This window comes from Rutidosis leptorrhynchoides, chromosome 2 (genome assembly GCF_046630445.1).
Source record: "Rutidosis leptorrhynchoides isolate AG116_Rl617_1_P2 chromosome 2, CSIRO_AGI_Rlap_v1, whole genome shotgun sequence".
Taxonomy (NCBI): Eukaryota; Viridiplantae; Streptophyta; class Magnoliopsida; order Asterales; family Asteraceae; genus Rutidosis; species Rutidosis leptorrhynchoides.
The window spans coordinates 18,486,317-18,509,962 of record NC_092334.1 but is presented as its reverse complement, the minus strand read 5'-3'; positions in this window follow the sequence as shown (position 1 = coordinate 18,509,962).

The following is a 23,646-nucleotide window of genomic DNA, read 5'->3' as shown; positions in this document are numbered from 1 at the left end:
AACTGGCACCCACCAGTAGTACTTTTCCTGTCTATTTTACATCCTGCAAAGTCAGCATCTGAATACCCAATTAGTTCAAAATCCTGGTCTTTGGGATACCAAAGACCACGTTTAGCAGTACCTTTTAGGTATCTGAATATTCTTTTTACTGCCAGCAAGTGTGACTCTTTAGGATCAGCTTGATATCTGGCACAGAGACATGTGGCGAACATAATATCTGGTCTGCTGGCTGTGAGATAAAGTAGGGATCCAATCATACCTCTATATTCAGTGATATTGACTGGTTCACCATTTGGATCAGCATCTATTTTAATGGATGCTGCCATTGGAGTCCCTATGTCTTTTAAACAGGTCAGACCAAATTTCTTTAACATATCTTTGATATATTTATCTTGACTTATGAATATTCCATCATCAAGTTGTTTGATCTGCAATCCTAAAAAGTATTGCAGATCTCTTTGTAAACTCATTTCATATGCCTTTGACATACGTTTTGAAAAATCTTGACAATGTTTTTCATTTTTAGAACCATAAATAATATCATCCACATATATCTGTACCAACAAGAGATCACCATCTATCTCTTTTGAGAATAGAGTGGTATCAATTGTTCCAACTTTAAAACCTATACCAGTGAGATACACATGAAGTGTCTCATACCATGCTCTTGGAGCCTGTTTAAGGCCATAAAGAGCTTTGTCTAGCTTGTAGACATGGTCTGGATATTTACTGCTTACAAAACCAGGAGGCTGTTTGACATAAACTTCTTCTTGCAGCTTCCCATTCAGAAATGCAGATTTAACATCCATCTGAAATACTCTAAAGTTCATCCTAGCAGCATATGCTAAGAACAATCTGATAGCTTCCATCCTAGCCACTGGTGCATAAGTTTCCCCATAATCCAATCCTTCTTCCTGTCTAAACCCTTGAGCAACCAATCTTGCTTTGTTTCTGATAACGACACCATCTTCATCCATCTTGTTTTTAAACACCCACTTAGTACCAATGATCTTCTTTGTCTTATCCTCAGGTTCAGGTACCAATGTCCACACTTTGTTCCTATCAAACTGAGTAATTTCTTCTTGCATTGAACCAACCCAGCTAGGATCTTGAAGTGCTTCCTCAGGACACGTGGGCTCAATGGTAGACACAAAATTAACATGCATACAAAAGTTACTGGTAGCATGCCTCCGTGTTTTAACACCACTCGCAAGATTACCAATAATCTGCTCAATCGGATGCTCCCTTGTCCATTTGGTGTTATGAACAGGTGAGCTGGTTGTAGAGCACACAGCATCTTGATCATCAGCTGGTTCAGATGAGTGAGCAGCAACAGAAGGTTGCTGATCAATATCAGTAGAAACAGTACCAGCTTGTGATCTCTCAGAACCAGCAGACCTAGGCTCAAGTTGCAGCACTTCAGTAGAGCCAGTAGGTCCACTTGGTTTAGACACAGATGGAACAGAATGTTCCATTTCATCATCAGAGAACCCAGCAGCATGGATTGGTGAGGGTTGTGCTGCTGGCTCTTCATCATCAAGAGCTTGCTGAGTAGGCTCTTCAAACAGTAACACTTCATCTTCACGATCAGTAGATGAAGCAGAGGCAGTTTCATCGAATGTAACATTAATGGATTCTTCAAAACAACCTCTTCTTTTGTTGTAGACCCTATATGCCTTTGACATGTTGGAATATCCAAGGAATATACCTTCATCAGCTTTAGCATCGAATTTGCCCAGCTGATCCCTATTATTTAGAATGTAACAGGGAGTGCCAAATACATGAAGAAATGAAATTGAGGGTCTTCTTCCTTTGAGAACTTCATAAGCAGTTTTCTGATGTCTTTTCACAATAAGAGATCTATTCTGGGTAAAACAGGCAGTATTCACAGCTTCTGCCCAGTAGGAATTCTTCAACCCAGACTCAGCCAACATAGATCTTGCTGCTTCAATGAGAGTTCTGTTTCTTCTTTCTGCAACACCATTTTGCTGAGGTGTTCTCACAGCAGAGAAATTTTGGGAAAGACCTTTGTCAGCACAAAATTCTTCTAATGTAGCATTTCTGAATTCTGTACCATGATCACTTCTTAGTTGCTTCACCAGTTGCCCATTCAAAAGCTCCATTCTTTTGATAAAATTGATGATTTCATCAGCAGCTTCACTCTTTTGCCTTAGAAAGAACACCCAAGTGTATCTCGAGTATTCATCAACAATAACCAGTGTATACTTCTTCCCACTACAGCTGGCCACATTCACTGGACCAAATAGATCCATATGAAGTAAGTGAAATGGTTTCTCAACAGATGAGATTTGCTTTGATTTGAACGAGGCATGGTGATGTTTCCCCTTTTCACAACCAGGACACAATCTGTCCTTCACATAAGACATTGTGGGTAGCCCAGACACCAAACTTCTACTGGATAATTTGTGAATATCTTTGAAGTTGAGATGTGAGAGTCTCTTGTGCCATAACCACTTCAGGTTGTCTGCTGCCTTCGAATAGAAACAAGTATCAGTTGTTGTGACTGCTGTGTTCATGTCAATTTGATACATGTTTTCATGACGTTTTGCAGTCAGCAGTGGCTTCCCTGTCTTATCAAAAATAGTACCAATTTTCTTTCTGAATTGGACTATCTTATTCTTGCTTGTCAGTTGGCTTATGCTGAGTAAGTTATGTTTAAGCCCAACTACATATGCAACATTTGAGAACGTGACATTCCCATTTGTCAAAGTACCAAAACCCTTTGTGTAACCCAACGAATTATCTCCATACGAAACAACTGGACCATCCTTTTCCTGATAGTCCATCAGCAGGGACTTACTTCCGGTCATATGTCTCGAACAACCACTGTCGAGATACCAGATTTGCTTGTTTTGAATGCCCTGCACAATAACTTAGAGATTAGTTCTTTTTGGGAACCCATCCAAGGATGGGTTCTGAAGGAGTCACCTTTGATGACTTCTTCTTTTCTACTGGCTTGCTAGAAGAAGCAGCAGATGGGGTTTGGGTTTGAGTACACTGGTTAGCCAGGTGAGCTTTGCTGCCACATTTGTAGCATTTTCTCACTTTTGGCTTTTGTGGCTGGTCATTCACAGATCTAATAAGGGCAGTAGGATCGGGTCGACTTTTAATTACTGCCTCAATTAGCTGGTCAAGCTTGGCTGTCATTATCTCAGTGATAGACAGCTCATCAGTCGAGTCAATTTTTGCTTTTCCCTTATGGGCAGCTTTCCTTTTGGAACCAGTACCATGACCATGGCGAACTGTCTTTTCTTTATCATTTGACAAGTTAGCGTGGGAAGTTGCTGGCTTGTCTTCTGATGCTGATGAACCAGTAGGTATCTTAACTGCTGCCTTAGATTTGCCAGTATTTCGTTTCACTGGCTTGTCTGCAGCTACTGGGTGACCAGTAGATTGGTCATCAGCTGGCTTAGCACTGGTAGAACTCGAACACGAAGGGGAATCAGTTGGTTTAACTTTTCTCAAATTGTTTTCAGTGATTTCCCTTTTAATACGTCTTTCTTTCGGAGTCATGTAGTGGATGCTTGAGGGGTCAGTAGTCTCATCAATTGAGTTACTGGCTTCTCTTGCTCTAACTTCATCCTCCAAAATTTCTTTCATGGCAGGTGGTGGGGACACAGTAGGTCTAACAAATTTGTTTGTCACAACCTTTTTACCTTCAACTATCTTGGCAAAAGTATTTGGCAAGACAGCTTCAGGATCAGTTTCAAGAGTCGGGTCCATGAAAGTAACTTCTGCAATAGCAGCAGCAGCAGCATAGTCACCAGCAAAGAAGGCTTGAACTTGGGCAGGCACCTGCTCATTAACACATTTAGCTGTGCGTTGAGCAGATGTGCACCATGAAGCAACAACTCTTTTGAGATTGTCCAGCTGGGTCTTGACTTCTGCTGCCTCAACGTGAAGAGTTTCTAAAGCAAAGTTTTGTTTTTCAAGTTTGGAAATTGTATCTTTTAAGATCTTAATTTCATCATTTTTGCCTTTGAGTTTTTCATTTAAAGATTTGTTATTAGATTTCAAACTCTCTTCACGTTTGCAGCTTCTGCATAAATCAATTCTTAGGTAGTCAAACATTTCAGCTTTTTCATCATCAGTATAAGTTCGAAAATTATCAACCTTATACATCATTTCAGTTTTCCATTGAGGAGAGTCTCTGTTTTGATCAGCTTCCCTCATATCAGCCAAAAACGTACTACTACCATCATCCTCATCAGACTCCTCGACCTCTTTGGCCATCAAACACAGCTTTTTACCAGTAGCATAACCAGCACCATCATCATCAGTATCACTATCAGAAGATGAGGACGTGCTGGCTTCATCCCAGTCATGATGTTCAGCAACTAGAACCTTTTCTGGCTGTTTACCCTTCTTGTCAGTCTTTGCACTTTCCTTCATCTGAGCTTTCATAGCTTTGTACTTGTTTTTGTACTTATCAGCTTTTGAGAAAGTGTTAGCATGTGACGTGGAAGGTTTCTTGGACATGCATTCAGCAGCAAAATGTCCAACCTTCCCACAATTAAAGCACTCAGATTTAGGACCCTTGACTGACTTGCTGTTGTACCTGGCATTTGGCTTTTTGCTCCATTTGTATGACTTGCTGGTTCTACTACGATTGAACCTTTTGAACTGCCTAGCCAGCAGAGCCATACCTTCAGCAAACCCTTCTACATCACTTTCATCTGTACTGCTTTCTTCAGACCCAGTACCACTTTCCTCAACACTATCAGCTGACTCTTGTTCTGCCAGTAACTTTTGAACCAGTAAAGCTTTTTGAGCTTTCTTCCATTTAGCAGCAGCAATAAGAGCAGCATCATCATTTTTAGATGATTTTGAAGTGGTGGGGGCAGACCTAAAGTTTTCTTTCATGTTAAGTTCAAACTTGGCTTCTGCCTTCTCATGATTCCAAAGGGAACTGTAGAGAGAAGACAGGTTAAAGTTCTTTAGGGTCTGTGTGGTTCTTAATGGGTCAGTAACAGGTTTCCATTTAGATGGCAGTGCATCAATGAATTTGTTCACTTGTTCAAATTCAGTGTAGGTTACATTTAAAGTGGTCAGGTCTGCTATCAAAGAGTTAAACCTAATGAAGGTTTGCTTAAGGGTTTCATTCTTATAGGCAAAGAACATTTCATATTCTCTTTTAAGAGCAATCATCCTGTTCTGCCTAACTTCTCCCATACCCTCATAGGTGACATCCAGGTAGTCAAGCATAAGCTTAGCATTTTCTTTTCCCTTGATCAGTTTGAACAGTGGGTTAGGCAAAGTTATGGCTAACAGGGTTCTGATTTTAGGGTCAAGACCAACTCGACGTTTATCCTCATCATCCCATCTAGAGGGAGTGAGAATAACCTCTCTGCCAGGGATGGCAGGAGTGTCAGCTGTTGCTGGTGCACTACCAACTGTCTCAGTGGGAACAAACGGGCCATTTTTGGCAATTCCAGGCATGAGTGAATCCACAGACTCAAGATGGAGCATGAACCTTGCCTTCCAGGTTTCATACTCATCTTCATCAAACTTAGGTGGTCTGTTAGATGAGCCATTCTCAAGGTAAGCTGAGTTTGAATACGAAGCCATAAGAGAATTCAGATCCAAGATATTAATTATCAAGACTGAAGCTCTGATACCAGTTGTTGGTCCCTTAATAACAACAGGAGTATTGTAGAGGGGGGGTGAATACAATTCTTTTCTTAATTAACTAGTCAGTTAATCACGTTTAGTATTCTGTAGTAAATAAGATAGAGTCACAGGTAATTTTCAACTGTTATTCTTTATTGATTAAATCAGAAAGAATCACAACTATCCTTGGCGGAAATGATAGTTGGTTGATACAGATTACCTAGATTATAGCTAAGAGATAAACTAAAGCTATTACACGGTTTTGACTCTAACAGATAAACCCACACCACTACTTTTTACAATAGTGGATACTACAATATATATAGTAGTTCTATTAACTGTGTAATTAGTCTATTGTCCACTAGTACATTGGATGCTTTGTACTTGTGGGGACAATTGTGTCAGAAGGCGTGCTTTCCTTCTTTCCTCTTAGGTAGCTATTTGCTGGAACACACCCATTCGGTTTGGCACTACCATTTGATTTAAACAAATGGAATGTTGTGTTCCCTAGGTATGATTAAAGTATAACACATGTCTGCACATGCGTTCCACTTCTGCATTCCCACGTGGTCTTGTAAGGTCACTTGTCAGCCGCCGACTCCTGTCCTTTTCTGTTCAACTTTGTCTTCGACTTCTGTTGAATAGTGCGTTGATGTAGACCACTCAGGGAAACTACCATGCTTGTAATGGAGCATGGCTGTCTTGTGTTGTATGCTAATAACCAGACTTACTGGTCCTTCATATGCTGAGTCACTTGATATTCTTGATTTGCTGGGTGCACATCCTGTGCTGATTCGAAGAATACATATCTACCTTGTGCTGATAGACTAGGCAGCATACTAAACACTCGACACAGCTATATTAGCTGACTATACATAAACAAACGTGTGCTGGCTGCACATAACACTTTAGTGCAAATAAATATTGTTTTGTCATAATTAAATCCTTAATTATTTTGGGGACTCAACACTTATTTTAAAAAAATAGACTTATTTCAACACAACTTCTTTTCAAAACGAACTCATTTTCAAAGCAAAGTACGATTAGGTATAAGTCTATAATACCAAAGATGACAATATATTAAAACATAGTACCAATACACAAATTTCATAAAATAATGCACTAAGAGTCAAAACAAATAACTTACAAAGTATCAAAATGAAATCATAGGGTAATTACTCCATTAAACATTCATATCGGTGACGTTTCGTATCACACTACGATAAACGTTCGCCGTCAAAACAAAATACCTAGGATCGATCCATACGCCTCCTATCAAAATACAAATAACAAAGAGCTCGTACCACCACCGGGTAATCAAAAGGAGACGCCGTAGAAATAAACAAATACACCGCTACGGTCGATGCCACATTATCGGTGTCACAATAATGTGCTCATGGGACCTCCATGAATAGGCTACTCTTAGGCACATTTTAAGAAACCGTTTTAATTAACTTATGTTTACAAAATACTTAATACTTTTAAAGTAAATATAAATAATGAACTCTAAAATATGTCTAATAAGAACTAATTTAGTGAACCAAAGTATTTTACGTTTGACGAAATACTTAAAATGTTTGATAACATGATATGTCGTTTTCTTTTAAAATCTCGTGTCAACCCAACCGTTCGGTTTAACTTTTGCTAATAGTCATTTACATACTTTTAGAGCCCTTATTGAGTAACACAACTTATACATAACTTAACGGGACATGTAAAGCCACAGAGAATGAGGGACACTCGATACGAATCACCGTACCACTTGCCACACTCACACACGTTCTTTACCGGGCTATTTCGGGACATCTTCGGGGCTGTTTTAGGGACCTTTTCGGGCTGTTTTCGGAGCTGAATTGCAGCTGTTACGGACTGATTTCAGGACTGAATCGCAACTTTTTAGGGGCTGATTTCAGGCTGTTTTCGGGTCTAAATTCGATGGGTTTTCGAGACACAGTTTTGACACAATTTACAAATACCAAAGTATTGTGATTCATCAATTAACAAACATAATTAGCAACCTCGTTAGTACATCAAAATTGAGGAAAATCATAAGACAATATATAGACTAACAACTATAATGAATTTTCAAATAAGGAAAATATAATATACACACTTCAAAGACTACAAAACAAAATAATTTTTCAAATAAACATGTCATACCATTAAGATTTATACACGATTCAAACAAAGTTTTGAGAGGAAAGAATTTACCGAAACGATCCTAGAACCACCTAGAATATCCGTACCTTATCTCGAATAACGAAATTCCAAAGATGAAAGAATCTCCAAAAGGATGCGATAATGAACGAATCTAACAAATACACGAGTATTATCACAAAACATATTCTAGTAGCGAGTATGTAATATCTTTTATTTTATAATACTATAATATATAATATATAGGTTACCTCCATTTAGATCTGTAGAATTTCGAGATGTCTTTCAAGAAGAATTACCGGGATTACCTCCATTTAGATCTGTAGAATTTCGAATAGATCTAGTACCAGGAGCTGCACCAGTAGCTCGTGCTCCATACCGGCTTGCACCGTCAGAAATGAAAGAGTTACAAAGTCAGTTAAAGGAATTGTTAGATGGCGGATTCATTCGACCGAATACTTCACCGTGGGGAGCTCCGATTTTATTCGTTAAGAAGAAAGATGGATCCTTTCGTATGTGTATAGATTACCGTGAACTTAACAAGTTAACTATCAAGAATCGGTACCCATTACCAAGAATTGATGACTTGTTTGATCAGCTACAAGGATCGCGTGTTTACTCCAAAATTGACCTCAGATCGGGTTACCATCAGTTATGAGTAAAAGAAGAAGATATTCCGAAAACCGCATTTCGGACACGCTACGGTCATTATGAATTTGTGGTCATGCCGTTCGGATTAACAAACGCACCAGAAGTAGTCATGGACCTCATGAATCGTGTATGCAGTCCATACTTAGATAAGTTTGTTATCATTTTTATTGATGACATTCTTATTTATTCCAAGAATGAACAAGAACATGAGCAACATCTAAGATTGGTGCTGGAACTGTTAAGAAAAGAACAGTTATAAGCGAAATTTTCTAAGTGCACCTTTTGGTTGAAGGAAGTGCAATTCCTTGGTCACATAGTTAGTAGTCAAGGAATTCAGGTTGATTCCGCTAAGATTGAAGCCATTGAAAAATGGGAAACCCCAAAGACTCCAACGCAGATACGCCAATTTTTGGGGTTAGCAGGTTATTATAGAAGGTTTATTCAAGACTTTTCCAGAATATCCAAACCCTTAACGGCATTAACGCACAAAGGGAAGAAGTACGAATGGACTTCTGAGCAGGAAACCGCATTTCAATTATTGAAGAAGAAGTTGACTACAGCGCATATTTTATCGTTACCTGAAGGGAACGATGATTTTGTGATTTACTGTGACGCTTCACGACAAGGTTTTGGTTGTGTCCTTATGCAACGAAAGAAATTTATTGCATATGCATCCCGACAACTGAAGATTCATGAACAAAATTATACGACGCATGATTTGGAATTAGGAGCAGTTGTGTTTGCATTAAAAATATGGAGACACTACTTGTACGGGGTTAAATGTACTGTGTATACCGATCACAAAAGTCTTTAGCATATCTTCAACCGGAAACAATTGAACATGAGGCAGCTTAGGTGGGTCAAACTGATAAACGATTATGATTGTGAAATTCGCTATCACCCTGGGAAAGCGAATGTGGTAGCCGACGCTTTAAGAAGGAAGGAAAGAGAGCCGATACGAGTACGAGCAATGAATATGAAGATTCGTACGAACCTCACTACACAAATTAAGGAAGCTCAACAAGAAGCGCTTACTGAAGAAAACTTTGAAAATGAGATGGTTAAAGGGTTAGATAAGCAACTAGTTATACCGGAAGACGGAACACGATATTTTGCTGGGCGTGTCTGGGTACCAATGTGTAAAGGGTTAAGAAAATTGGTATTAGACGAGGCACACTAGACAAGATACTCGATACATCCCGGAGCTGGAAAGATGTATCAAGATCTTAAGGCACACTTTTGGTGGCCAAATTTGAAGGCTGATATTGCAACATACATCGGAGAATGTTTGACTTGCTCCAAAGTCAAAGCGGAACACCAGAAACCGTCAGGTCTGCTTCAACAACCAGAAATCCTGGAATGGAAATGGGAACATATTACCATGGATTTCATTACCAGGCTACCAAGAACCGCAAGTAGTTATGACACCATTTGGGTAATAGTTGATCGTCTCACCAAATCAGCGCATTTTCTGCCTATGAAGGAAAAGGATAATATGGAGAAGTTAACCCAACTATATTTGAAAGAAGTTGTTTCTCGACATGGTGTACCTGTTTCCATCATATTCGATCGTGATAGCAGGTTTACTTCAGGATTTTGGAAATCATTACAGAAAGCTCTAGGAACTCGTTTAAACTTGAGTACTGCCTATCACCCGCAAACAGATGGGCAAAGTGAAAGAACCATTTAGACTCTCGAAGACATGCTTAGAGCATGCGTGATCGATTTTGGAAACGGATGGGATAAATATCTACCTTTAGCAGAATTCTCGTATAACAACAGTTACCATACAAGTATTAACGCTGCACCATTTGAAGCACTTTACGGAAGAAAGTGTAGATCTCCTATATGTTGGAATGAAGTAGGAGATTGGCAACTAACTGGCCCTGAGATCATACATGAAACTACTGAAAAGATTGTGCAAATCAAGGAGAGATTGAAGACAGCCCAAAGTTGTCAAAAGAGCTATGCTGATGTTCAAAGAAAGCTATTAGAGTTTCAGGTTAATGATATGGTTATGTTAAAGGTGTCACCTTGGAAAGGTGTGATATGTTTTGGCAAGAGGGGTAAACTGAACCCAAGATGTAGTGACCCGAACTTTTCCATGTTTATATATATTAATTGAGATTGATATTTACATGATTAAATGTTTCCAACATGTTAAGCAATCAAACTTGTTAAGACTTGATTAATTGAAATATGTTTCATATAGACAATTGACCACCCAAGTTGACCGGTGATTCACGAACGTTAAAACTTGTAAAAACTATATGATGACATATATATGGATATATATATATATAGTTAACATGATACTATGATAAGTAAACATATCATTAAGTATATTAACAATGAACTACATATGTAAAAATAAGACTACTAACTTAATGATTGTTAAACGAGACATATATGTAACGATTATCGTTGTAAAGACATTTAATGTATATATATCATATTAAGAGATATTCATACATGATAATATCATGATAATATAATAATTTAAAATCTCATTTGATATTATAAACATTGGGTTAACAACATTTAACAAGATCGTTAACCTAAAGGTTTCAAAACAACACTTACATGTAACGACTAACGATGACTTAACGACTCAGTTAAAATGTATATACATGTAGTGTTTTAATATGTATTTATACACTTTTGAAAGACTTCAATACACTTATCAAAATACTTCTACTTAACAAAAATGCTTACAATTACATCCTCGTTCAGTTTCATCAACAATTCTACTCGTATGCACCCGTATTCGTACTCGTACAATACACAGCTTTTAGATGTATGTACTATTGGTATATACACTCCAATGATCAGCTCTTAGCAGCCCATGTGAGTCATCTAACACATGTGGGAACCATCATTTGGCAACTAGCATGAAATATCTCATAAAATTACAAAAATATGAGTAATCATTCATGACTTATTTACATGAAAACAAAATTACATATCCTTTATATCTAATCCATACACCAACGACCAAAAACACCTACAAACACTTTCATTCTTCAATTTTCTTCATCTAATTGATCTCTCTCAAGTTCTATCTTCAAGTTCTAAGTGTTCTTCATATATTCTACAAGTTCTAGTTACATAAAATCAAGAATACTTTCAAGTTTGCTAGCTCACTTCCAATCTTGTAAGGTGATCATCCAACCTCAAGAAATCTTTGTTTCTTACAGTAGGTTATCATTCTAATACAAGTTAATAATCATATTCAAACTTTGGTTCAATTTCTATAACTATAACAATCTTATTTCAAGTGATGATCTTACTTGAACTTGTTTTCGTGTCATGATTCTGCTTCAAGAACTTCGAGCCATCCAAGGATCCGTTGAAGCTAGATCCATTTTTCTATTTTCCAGTAGGTTTATCCAAGGAACTTAAGGTAGTAATGATGTTCATAACATCATTCGATTCATATATATAAAACTATCTTATTCGAAGGTTTAAACTCGTAATCACTAGAACATAGTTTAGTTAATTCTAAACTTGTTCGCAAACAAAAGTTAATCCTTCTAACTTGACTTTTAAAATCAACTAAACACATGTTCTATATCTATATGATATGCTAACTTAATGATTTAAAACCTGGAGACACGAAAAACACCGTAAAACCGGATTTACGCCGTCGTAGTAACACCGCGGGCTGTTTTGGGTTAGTTAATTAAAAACTATGATAAACTTTGATTTAAAAGTTGTTATTCTTAGAAAATGATTTTTATTATGAACATGAAACTATATCCAAAAATTATGGTTAAACTCAAAGTGGAAGTATGTTTTCTAAAATGGTCATCTAGACGTCGTTCTTTCGACTGAAATGACTACCTTTACAAAAACGACTTGTAACTTATTTTTCCGACTATAAACCTATACTTTTCTATTTAGATTCATAAAATAGAGTTCAATATGAAACCATAGCAATTTGATTCACTCAAAACGGATTTAAAATGAAGAAGTTATGGGTAAAACAAGATTGGATAATTTTTCTCATTTTAGCTACGTGAAAATTGGTAACAAATCTATTCCAACCATAACTTAATCAACTTGTATTGTATATTATGTAATCTTGAGATACCATAGACACGTATACAATGTTTCGACCTATCATGTCGACACATCTATATATATTTCGGAACAACCATAGACACTCTATATGTGAATGTTGGAGTTAGCTATGCAGGGTTGAGGTTGATTTCAAAATATATATAGTTTGAGTTGTGATCAATACTGAGATACGTATACACTGGGTCGTGGATTGATTCAAGATAATATTTATCGATTTATTTCTGTACATCTAACTGTGGACAACTAGTTGTAGGTTACTAACGAGGACAGCTGACTTAATAAACTTAAAACATCAAAATATATTAAAAGTGTTGTAAATATATTTTAAACATACTTTGATATATATGTATATATTGTTATAGGTTCGTGAATCAACCAGTGGCCAAGTCTTACTTCCCGACGAAGTAAAAATCTGTGAAAGTGAGTTATAGTCCCACTTTTAAAATCTAATATTTTTGGGATGAGAATACATGCAGGTTTTATAAATGATTTACAAAATAGACACAAGTACGTGAAACTACATTCTATGGTTGATGTCATAACCCGACCTTAACCATAAGGATGAATACAATAACATATGATTTCATTGCGAGGTATTGACCTCTATATGCGACATTTTTCAAAAACTGCATTCGTTTTTACAATACAAACCATAGCTTTTATTACAAATACAAGGTTTAAACAACTTAATAATGATTATCGTTTAGCGATAATCTTAGACTTACAAACTTTACATGTGATAATAACAATACGACCTCCAACATATTTTACATTAAAAATCCTCCGATATGCAGTTTTATTTTTGACACAAATATGCATACTCAAGATCTTGCTTAAATTCAACATGTTGCAGCGGAAGCTTTTAGTTATCACCTGAGAATAAACATGCTTAAAACGTCAACATAAAGTTGGTGAGATATAGGTTTAATGCCGGCAGCGTTATAAATATAGACCACAAGATTTCATATATAAACGTTTTAATAAAAATATTCTAAGTTGTTGAGCACTTGATAACATACTTAACATTTAATCAACGTCGCATATTCCCTTTATTATGAAATCTTACTACACCGTACCAAGTGTAGTCACCGAAACGAAGTACTGTGCAACCGTTGAATACTGGTCGTCCAGTCCGGTTGGGGTTGTCAGGCCCGATAGATCTATCAACAGGATTCGCGTTTACAATACCTCATGTAAATAATAGTTACCAAGTTACAGGGAAGTATGCCAGTGGTACAAATCAACGTAGAATATATATTTTTAATCACTTGTGTCCATAACGTAAATCATAAAATGCATGTATTCTCATCCCGAAATATTTAGAGTTTAAAAGTGGGACTATATACTCACCTTTTCCTTGAAGGTATTTAACTCGACTTGGTCTCCGATAGATATCACGAACCTAACCATATATATAATATTTCAACATATTTTCTTTTTAAGTAATCGTTACATATATATATATACTTTTAATACTTTTAATATTTTCTTAGTCCGTAGTTAACAGTCCGATGTTAGTGGTCCACAATTAGTTGCTTAAATAAAATAAATAAAGACCCCATCGTATTCGTATTGATCAGAATTAATCTCGACCCATGGTACCATGTTGTCAAATGACGTGTTGCGTACATAAAGTACCGTGTTGCCAAATGACGTGTTGCGTACAATCATGAGGTCTTATGATTAATCTTCTCGTGTTGTTTACGGGTGGTCCTGAAATATAAAAAATCAAATCATAAGTAATTATATATAAAATATCATATTAATTAGAAAAGATATGATTAATTTACTTTTTCTCCAAATATTTTCGGAGCTAAACTAGCTTCGGATACCCAATCTTGTTTTAGTCGTAGTTTCTTCATTACAACTCCGTTTTTGTTGGTTTAACTTGCCACTTCCTTGATCGAGTCAAATTTTAAGAATATGAACTGAAAATACCTTAGTTTGTATTCAAAATCACAGGTTATAGGTCAAACTTTGGTGAAACTTATGAAAGTGATCATTATCCATCATAAAAACAACATTTAATGATCATTTTTCTAAAAAACTTACACTTTGAGTTAAACCATGAAATTTTTATGTGTTAACATATTAATAAAAAATATTATTTTTCCAGAACATAAACTTCCAATTCAAAGTTTAAGATGGTTTTTAATTATCCAACCCAAAACAGTCCCGGTTGCACTCCAACGATGTAGATTCAGTTTTAAGGTGTTCTTTGTAAAATCAAGTTGTATCTTGTTAAGTTAGCATATCCATATGATATATTACAGGTCTTGAAGTGTTTTAAAAGTTAAGTTAGAAGGATCTATTTAGTTTGCAAACAAGTTTGAAATCATTCAAACTATGTTCTTGTTGTTAAAATTTTACAACACAAAATAAGATAGCTATATAAATATGAATCAAATAAGGTTATGAATAAGGTTACTACCTCAAGTTACTTGGACAAAGCTACTGGAAAAGATGAGAAAAATCTTGGAATCAAAAGAGTGGTGGAGTGGGATTGAAAGGTTAGAAGTAAACTTGTATTTTTAGAAGGATTATTGAAGTGTTCTTGTATGGTTTTTCTTATGATGATTAAGGGTTGTTTTGAAGCTAAATGATGGGGAAAATGCTTGGAGATGATCAAGTATGAAGTTAAGAGTATTTTGAGAGAGAAATGGGAGTGTAAGTATGAGAAAATGGGGTGAAGAAATGGTGTTCATTCATAAAAACGTTTTTAGTTTATAAAGAAAGAAAAGATTCCTAATTTTGTTATTTTGTATAAAAATCTATGCTAGCTTCCAATTCTAATTACCTCTCCTTGAGGGCATGAACAAGGGCTGATTAGGTGTTGATTAGAATGTTGATTTGATGTGTATAAACCAATAGTAAATACGTATAGAAGCTGGGTATGATACGGGTACATATACCCTAGATGTACGTATAGAAATCTTGAGAAAACGGAACGAGGATTCAAAAATAGCTATCTTTTGTAAATATACTTATATTGTTTTATGTATGTAAGCCCTTTAAAAGTGATTAAATACATATCTATACGATACATGTATAAGCATTATAAGTTTTAAGTATTTATGTCGAAGAACGTTACGTATAGTTATCGTTTTGAAAACTTAAGTTAGTAGTTTCAAAATATACTTATAACTCATTGTTATTAGTACACAATGAGATGTTAAAACATCCTTAGATCATGTTAAATATATATAAATACATATATATACACAAACGTATAATTATCGTATGTTATATAGTTCGTGATATCATCGATCAATTTGGACGGTCAAACGTTGTGTAAAACTCTTTTCAAAAACATAAGTCTCAACAATTTAGATTGTTTATCATGTTGGTAAGGTTTAATTTATGTAAATATTAATCTCATAAGTATAAAACGATCGGAAAAATCCGGGTCGTTACAGTTGAATTATCGAAATTGAATATGCCCCTTTTTATTAAGTCTGGTAATCTAAGAATTAGGGAACAGACACCCTAATTGACGCGAATCCTAAAGATAGATCTATCGGGCCCAACAAGCCCCATCCAAAGTACCGGATGCTTTAGTACTTCGAAATTTATATCATATCCAAAGGGTGTCCCGGAATGATGGGGATATTCTTATATATGCATCTTGTTAATGTCGGTTACCAGGTGTTCACCATATGAATAATTTTTATCTCTATGTATGGGATGTGTATTGAAATATGAAATCTTGTGGTCTATTATTATGATTTGATATATATAGGTTAAACCTATAACTCACCAACATTTTTGTTGACGTTTTAAGCATGTTTATTCTCAGGTGATTATTAAGAGCTTCCACTGTCGCATACTTAAATAAGGACGAGATTTGGAGTCCATGCTTGTATGATATTGTGTAAAAACTGCATTCAAGAAACTTATTTTGTTGTAACATATTTGTATTGTAAACCATTATGTAATGGTCGTGTGTAAACAAGATATTTTAGATTATCATTATTTGATAATCTACGTAAAGCTTTTTAAACCTTTATTGATGAAATAAAGGTTATGGTTTGTTTTAAAATGAATGCAGTCTTTGAAAAACGTCTCATATAGAGGTCAAAACCTCGCAACGAAATCAATTAATATGGAACGTTTTTAATCAATAAGAACGGGACATTTCAGTTGGTATCAGAGCGTTGGTCTTAGAGAACCAGAATTTTGCATTAGTGTGTCTTATCGAGTTTGTTAGGATGCATTAGTGAGTCTGGACTTCGACCGTGTTTACTTGAAAAATGATTGCTTAACAAATTTTGTTGGAAACTATATATTTTTAACATGTGAATATTATGTGATATATTAATCTCTTAACGCATTTGATATTATGTGATAGATGTCTACCTCTAGAACAAGTCCCATTGACTCACCTAATAATAATGAAGAGTCAAATGTATATTGGAATGATTCGTGGACTGATTCACAAGTTCCCGAAGAGGAACCGGAAGAAGAGTCGGAACCGGAAGAAGAATCGGAACCGGAAGAAGAATCGGAACCAGATGAAGAAATAGAACCGGTGGGGGAAATAATAAAACGGTTAAGTAAAAGAAAATCCTCAACTAATCGACCAAAGTTAATTATGGTCAATGGTGTTTCCGCCAAGGAAGCAAAATATTGGGAGGATTACCAATTCTCCGATGAATCGGATTCCGACGAGAATTCCGATGATGTTATAGAAATTACCCCAACTGAATTTAAAAAGGCAAAAGAAAATAATAAGGGAAAGGGCATAAAAATAGAGAAATCTAATTCCAACCCCGATGAACTTTATATGTATCGTCAACCCCCGAAGTCCTTAAGTTGTAACAATGACCCGGGAACCTCTAAACCACCAGGTTTTTCTAAACCAATGTGGATAACGACGGCTCGTATTAGGGGAACATCATATATCCCTAGAAACTTGGCAAAAAGAACCAAAACCGAAGAAGAAGAAACAAGCGAGTCGGAATAAGATAGTTGTATTCGTGTGGTGTAATATAAGTAATATAGTGTGCTTATGCTTTATGATATATGTAAAAATTGCTTGTATTAATAAGTATTTTTTTTTATGAATCTAACTCTTGTCTATTTTACAGTATAAAAACACAAAATGGATAGACAACCCAATATTTTAAGAGACCTACCCGGAGACATGATTGATGAAATCTTGTCTAGAGTCGGTCAGAATTCCTCGACACAACTATTTAAGGCGAGATCAGTTTGTAAGACATTCGAAGAACGTTCCAAGAATGCCTTGGTTTATAAAAGGCTTTCGTTCGAAAGATAGGGGATATCACATTGGGAAATTCATAAGTTACGATGTGTTTACTTTGACGCATATATTGCGGGGAACCCAAATGCTATTTTACGCAATGGGTTAAGAAATTATTTTGACGCAATATATCCGAATATTGGACTTCATGATTTAGAAAAAGCGGCTAACATGCAACATAAAGAAGCATGTTATGCTTACGGATTAGTAATGTTTGCTTCTCACCCAAGTGAGAACAAGAACATCGGGCTACAACTATTAAACAAAACGTTCCCACAAGTGACGGAGTCGGTAATTGGGGTAAGAAATGAGGTTTTTAGATTGTTACGGGACTGTTGGACATTACGTAACCCTCGTCCCTTTGACGACGTTACAACACGTTGTCTTATCAACGGCCATAACGGTTATGTTCCACAAGACCAAGGATGGGAAGTAATCCTAGTAAAACCAGAATGCATGACTTGTTTCTGGACGTATGAATTACGTGTCTTTATTGCCTTTGCTGAACGACTTGTGTACTAGCTAGAATTATCTTCACAACCATCTTGTATCAAATTTATTGTGTGCTATATTTCATGCTATATGTAAAATAAGCGGTATTGTAAGTTTGTAAAATATTGTGTAAAAGTTTGAACGCGAAATATTATTATAATCAGTTTTTCATATAGAATTGTAGTAGTTGAATTGTATATTAGCTACTAAGTATGAACTTAACGGGTAGGTACTACCCGAATTTAAACTTATAAAACGCTAATATGAAGAAAAAGCTTTTATAAATGAGTTCATATTATGCTACGAAATACTATTAACTACTCTTAATATTCTGTATGATTAACTTGTTCCATTTGACTATTTTGAAGGAAATGGCACCGACTACTCGACACACCGTGAATATGAATGAAGAGGAATTCCGTACTTTTCTAGCTTCAAACATAGCCGCAGTACAGGCTGCGCTACATACCAACAATAACCTTGGATCTAGCAGTACAGGAAATCGTGTAGGATGCACCTACAAAGAATTCACTGCCTGCAAACCTTTAGAATTTGATGGAACCGAAGGACCGATCGGATTAAAACGGTGGACCGAGAAGGTCGAATCGGTGTTTGCCATAAGTAAGTGTACTGAAGAGGACAAAGTGAAGTACGCTACGCATACCTTCACAGGTTCTGCGTTAACATGGTGGAATACCTATCTAGAGCAAGTGGGACAAGATGATGCGTACGCACTACCGTGGTCAGCATTCAAGCACTTGATGAACGAGAAGTACCGTCCCAGAACCGAGGTCAATAAGCTCAAGACAGAACTTAGAGGGTTACGAACTCAAGGATTTGATATTACCACGTACGAAAGACGATTCACAGAATTGTGCCTATTGTGTCCGGGAGCTTTCGAAGATGAGGAAGAGAAGATCGACGCGTTTGTGAAAGGATTACCGGAAAGAATCCAAGAAGATATAAGTTCACACGAGCCCACCTCCATACAACAGGCATGTAGAATGGCTCACAAACTAGTGAACCAGATTGAAGAAAGAATTAAAGAACAGACTGCTGAAGAGGCCAATGTGAAGCAAGTCAAAAGAAAGTGGGAGGAAAACGGTGATAAGAATCACCAATACAACAACAACAGCAATTACAACAATAATCGCAACAATTATCCCAACAATCGCAACATCAATCGTAACTACAACAAACGGCCAAACAACAACAACAACAACAACAACAACAGCAACTACAACAATCATCCCAACAACAATAATAACCGCAACAACAACAACAATCAGAAGCAGCTATGCCAAAGGTGTGAAAAGTATCACTCGGGGTTCTGCACCAAATTTTGCAACAAGTGTAAAAGAAATGGTCATAGCGCGGCGAAGTGTGAGGTCTACGGACCAGGGGTTAACAGAACGAAAGGAACAAATGGTGTCGGAACGAGTAATGGCGGAGCAAGTAGTGTCGGAGCAAGTTATGCCAATGTAGTTTGTTATAAATGTGGAAAACCGGGCCACATTATTAGAAATTGTCCGAACCAGGAGAACACGAATGGACAAGGCCGCGGAAGAGTTTTCAATATTAATGCGGCAGAGGCACAGGAAGACCCGGAGCTTGTTACGGGTACGTTTCTTATTGACAATAAATCTGCTTACGTTTTATTTGATTCGGGTGCGGATAGAAGCTATATGAGTAGAGATTTTTGTGCTAAATTAAGTTGTCCATTGACGCCTTTGGATAGTAAATTTTTACTCGAATTAGCAAATGGTAAATTAATTTCAGCAGATAATACATGTCGGAATCGAGAAATTAAACTGGTTAGCGAAACATTTAAGATTGATTTGATACCAGTAGAGTTAGGGAGTTTTGATGTGATAATCGGTATGGACTGGTTGAAAGAAGTGAAAGCAGAAATCGTTTGTTACAAAAATGCAATTCGCATTATACGAGAAAAAGGAAAACCCTTAATGGTGTACGGAGAAAAGGGCAACACGAAGCTACATCTTATTAGTAATTTGAAGGCACAAAAACTAATAAGAAAAGGTTGCTATGCTGTTCTAGCACACGTTGAGAAAGTACAAACTGAAGAAAAGAGCATCAATGATGTTCCCATTGCAAAAGAATTTCCCGATGTATTTCCGAAAGAATTACCGGGATTACCCCCACATCGATCCGTAGAATTTCAAATAGATCTTGTACTAGGAGCTGCACCAATAGCTCGTGCTCCTTACAGACTCGCACCCAGCGAGATGAAAGAACTGCAAAGCCAATTACAAGAACTTTTAGAGCGTGGTTTCATTCGACCAAGCACATCACCGTGGGGAGCCCCTGTTTTGTTTGTCAAGAAGAAAGATGGTACATTCAGGTTGTGTATCGACTACCGAGAGTTGAACAAACTTACCATCAAGAACCGCTACCCACTACCGAGAATCGACGACTTATTTGATCAACTACAAGGCTCGTCTGTTTATTCAAAGTTGACTTACGTTCCGGGTATCATCAAATGCGGATGAAAGAAGTTGATATTCCAAAGACTGCTTTCAGAACACGTTACGGTCATTATGAGTTTATGGTCATGCCATTTGGTTTAACTAATGCACCAGCTGTGTTCATGGACCTTATGAACCGAGTGTGTGGACCATACCTTGACAAGTTTGTCATTGTTTTCATTGATGACATACTTATTTACTCAAAGAATGACCAAGAACACGGTGAACATTTGAGAAAGGTGTTAGAAGTATTGAGGAAGGAAGAATTGTATGCTAAGTTTTCAAAGTGTGCATTTTGGTTGGAAGAAGTTCAATTCCTCGGTCACATAGTGAACAAAGAAGGTATTAAGGTGGATCCGGCAAAGATAGAAACTGTTGAAAAGTGGGAAACCCCGAAAACTCCGAAACACATACGCCAGTTTTTAGGACTAGCTGGTTACTACAGAAGGTTCATCCAAGACTTTTCCAGAATAGCAAAACCCTTGACTGCATTAACGCATAAAGGGAAGAAATTTGAATGGAATGATGAACAAGAGAAAGCGTTTCAGTTATTGAAGAAAAAGCTAACTACGGCACCTATATTGTCATTGCCTGAAGGGAATGATGATTTTGTGATTTATTGTGACGCATCAAAGCAAGGTCTCGGTTGTGTATTAATGCAACGAACGAAGGTGATTGCTTATGCGTCTAGACAATTGAAGATTCACGAACAAAATTATACGACGCATGATTTGGAATTAGGCGCGGTTGTTTTTGCATTAAAGACTTGGAGGCACTACTTATATGGGGTCAAAAGTATTATATATACCGACCACAAAAGTCTTCAACACATATTTAATCAGAAACAACTGAATATGAGGCAGCGTAGATGGATTGAATTATTGAATGATTACGACTTTGAGATTCGTTACCACCCGGGGAAGGCAAATGTGGTAGCCGATGCCTTGAGCAGGAAGGACAGAGAACCCATTCGAGTAAAATCTATGAATATAATGATTCATAATAACCTTACTACTCAAATAAAGGAGGCGCAACAAGGAGTTTTAAAAGAAGGAAATTTAAAGGATGAAATACCCAAAGGATCGGAGCAGCATCTTAATATTCGGGAAGACGGAACCCGGTATAGGGCTGAAAGGATTTGGGTACCAAAATTTGGAGATATGAGAGAAATGGTACTTAGAGAAGCTCATAAAACCAGATACTCAATACATCCTGGAACGGGGAAGATGTACAAGGATCTCAAGAAACATTTTTGGTGGCCGGGTATGAAAGCCGATGTTGCTAAATACGTAGGAGAATGTTTGACGTGTTCTAAGGTCAAAGCTGAGCATCAGAAACCATCAGGTCTACTTCAACAACCCGAAATCCCGGAATGGAAATGGGAAAACATTACCATGGATTTCATCACTAAATTGCCAAGGACTGCAAGTGGTTTTGATACTATTTGGGTAATAGTTGATCGTCTCACCAAATCAGCACATTTCCTGCCAATAAGAGAAGATGACAAGATGGAGAAGTTAGCACGACTGTATTTGAAGGAAGTCATCTCCAGACATGGAATACCAATCTCTATTATCTCTGATAGGGATGGCAGATTTATTTCAAGATTCTGGCAGACATTACAGCAAGCATTAGGAACTAGTCTAGACATGAGTACTGCCTATCATCCACAAACTGATGGGCAGAGCGAAAGGACGATACAAACGCTTGAAGACATGCTACGAGCATGTGTTATTGATTTCGAAAACAGTTGGGATCGACATCTACCGTTAGCAGAATGTTCCTACAACAACAGCTACCATTCAAGCATTGAGATGGCGCCGTTTGAAGCACTTTATGGTAGAAAGTGCAGGTCTCCGATTTGTTGGAGTGAAGTGGGGGATAGACAAATTACGGGTCCGAAGATTATACAAGAAACTACCGAGAAGATCATCCAAATTCAACAACGGTTGAAAACCGCCCAAAGTCGACAAAAGAGCTACGCTGACATTAAAAGAAAAGATATAGAATTTGAAATTGGAGAGATGGTCATGCTTAAAGTAGCACCTTGGAAAGGAGTTGTTCGATTTGGTAAACGAGGGAAATTAAATCCAAGGTATATTGGACCATTCAAGATTATTGATCTTGTCGGACCAGTAGCTTACCGACTTGAGTTACCTCAACAACTCGCGGCTGTACATAACACTTTTCACGTCTCGAATTTGAAGAAATGTTTTGCTAAAGAAGATCTCACTATTCCGTTAGATGAAATCCAAATCAACGAAAAACTCCAATTCATCGAAGAACCCGTCGAAATAATGGATCGTGAGGTTAAAAGACTTAAGCAAAACAAGATACCAATTGTTAAGGTTCGATAGAATGCTCGTAGAGGACCCGAGTTCACCTGGGAGCGTGAAGATCGGATGAAGAAGAAATACCCGCATCTATTTCCAGAAGATTCGTCAACACCTTCAACAGCTTAAAATTTCGGGACGAAATTTATTTAACGGGTAGGTACTGTAGTGACCCGAACTTTTCCATGTTTATATATATATTAATTGAGATTGATATTTACATGATTAAATGTTTCCAACATGTTAAGCAATCAAACTTGTTAAGACTTGATTAATTGAAATATGTTTCATATAGACAATTGACCACCCAAGTTGACCGGTGATTCACGAACGTTAAAACTTGTAAAAACTATATGATGACATATATATGGATATATATATATAGTTAACATTATACTATGATAAGTAAACATATCATTAAGTATATTAACAATGAACTACATATGTAAAAACAAGACTACTAACTTAATGATTGTTAAACGAGACATATATGTAACGATTATCGTTGTAAAGACATTTAATGTATATATATCATATTAAGAGATATTCA